This window comes from Glycine soja, chromosome 1, assembly GCF_004193775.1.
Source record: "Glycine soja cultivar W05 chromosome 1, ASM419377v2, whole genome shotgun sequence".
NCBI classification, from domain to species: Eukaryota; Viridiplantae; Streptophyta; class Magnoliopsida; order Fabales; family Fabaceae; genus Glycine; species Glycine soja.
Window position 1 is genome coordinate 17,289,026 of NC_041002.1, and position 2,080 is coordinate 17,291,105.

Here is a 2,080-nt window from a genome sequence, read left to right on the forward strand (position 1 = left end):
TCATTTGCAGATGAGGAAGGTGCTACGGGTTGAGGTCCTTGACACTGCTTTCCCGACCTCAATGAAATGGCACTGACATTTTTAGGGTTTTGGACAGCTTGAGAAGGCAGCTTGTCAGAATTCTGGGACTGTTGTTGATTCAATTGAGTAGCTAATTGTCCCATCTGATTGGTTAAGCTCTGAATGGAGGCTCTGGTCTCTTGCTGAAACTGCATGTTCTGCATAGTCATTTGCCTCACAAGTTCTTCGAGGGAAGGTTGTGGAGGGGCCTCAACTGTTGGCTGTTTCTGGGGTTGTTGCTGTTGTTGGATTAGTGGAGGAATGTATGGTCTGCTTGGGCCAGCAGCATTTTGGAAGGAAGGAGCAGGCTGCTGTTGTTGTTGCTGAGGGCTGGACCATCTGAGGTTAGGGTGATTCCTCCATCCAGGGTTGTATCTGTTGCTGGAAAGGTCATAATTGCTCTACTGTGGTTGATTTTGCTGCTGAGGTTGAGGAGGTCTATTGTAAATATTTGCAGCATAAGCTTCAGGCTGCTCAATTGCTCCAGGTTGCTGCATGGAAGGGCAAAGGTCTGTATGGTGGTCAGCAGAGGAGCACAAACCACAAACCCTTTCGACAGGTACAAATTTCTGATTCAAGGCCAGCTGGGTTACTAAGTTGACCAACGCATCCAGTTTGCCTTCAAGCTTCTTAGTTTCAGATGATGCAGATGGGTTTGTAGCTACCTCATGCACTCCTCTAATGACTATGGCATCATTTCTTGTGCTAAACTGCTAGGAGTTGGAGGCCATCTTCTCAATTAAATTTCTGGCTTCAGCAGGAGTCATGTCTCCAAGGGCTCCACCACTGGCAGCATCTATCATACTTCTCTCCATATTACTGAGTCCTTCATAAAAATATTGGAGAAGAAGCTGTTCTGAAATCTGATGGTGGGGGCAACTGGCACATAGTTTCTTAAATCTCTCCCAGTACTCATACAGGTTCTCTCCACTGAGTTGTCTAATACCTGAGATATCCTTCCTGATGGCTGTGGTCCTGGAAGCAGGGAAAATTTTTTCTAAGAATACTCTCTTAAGGTCATCCCAGCTCGTGATGGACCTTGGAGCAAGGTAATACAGCCAGTCCTTTGCCACTCCCTCTAATGAATGAGGAAAAGCCTTCAGAAATATGTGATCCTCTTGGACATCTGGGGGTTTCATGGTGGAGCAGACAATGTGAAATTCTTTCAAATGTTTGTGTGGGTCTTCACCTGCAAGGCCATGAAACTTTGGAAGCAAATGAATCAGTCCAGTCTTAAGAACATATGGGACATCCTCATCAGGGTATTGGATGCACAAGCTTTCATAGGTGAAATCAGGTGCAGCCACTTCCCTTAGAGTCCTCTCACGAGGTGGAGGTTGTGCCATGTTCTCAGAATGTGCAAAATCAGAATGCTCAGAATTAGAATGCTCAAAATTATAATGCTCAAGATCAGGATGTTCAAAATCACCAATAACAGAATGCACAGATTCACCAGTTATGGAATGCTCAGAATGATCAAAAGGTATAAAATGATGCCTAACTAATCTATGAAATGTCCTATCTATCTCAGGATCAAAGGGTTGTAAGTCAGATGAATTGCCTCTAGTCATACACTACATTTAGCATGCACACAACTAGTTGCCTTGTCATGTAAATAAAGGTGTAGGTTTGAACTACAGCTACCCTCAAATGATATCCAAATGACTTGAAATTTTGTGAGCAACCTTATAAAATGTAGAGAAGATAGCACAAAAAAAATTTCAGACAAAAATTCAAAGTCTAACTATGAAAGCTAAAATTGGTAGGTTAAGAAAAATAAGTGAATAAAACTTGAAAAATAAAAAAATTTTGACAGAATCGCTTTTTTTTGGACGATGGAGACCTCAGCCGGCCTACGGCAAGCTGCTACGGTGTAGGAAATTTTTTTCTACCCCAAATGCATATATAATAATTGCGATTCTGATAACCGGAGCAAAAGTTATGGCCGTTTGAAGTTTTGACAAACACAAAATTTGCTAGTTTTTTGGAACTTTAAAATCTGACCAAACTAAAGGCTCTA

General features: G+C 42.3%; 1 non-coding gene across 1 annotated transcript; it reads left to right on the forward strand.

Annotated features, from left to right (window-relative positions):
* The first annotated feature begins 921 nt into the window (after positions 1 to 921).
* LOC114368528 lies at positions 922 to 1,028 on the forward strand. Its single transcript, XR_003657355.1, has one exon. It is a non-coding gene; the product is annotated as a small nucleolar RNA R71 (small nucleolar RNA).
* The last annotated feature ends 1,052 nt before the right edge of the window (positions 1,029 to 2,080 follow it).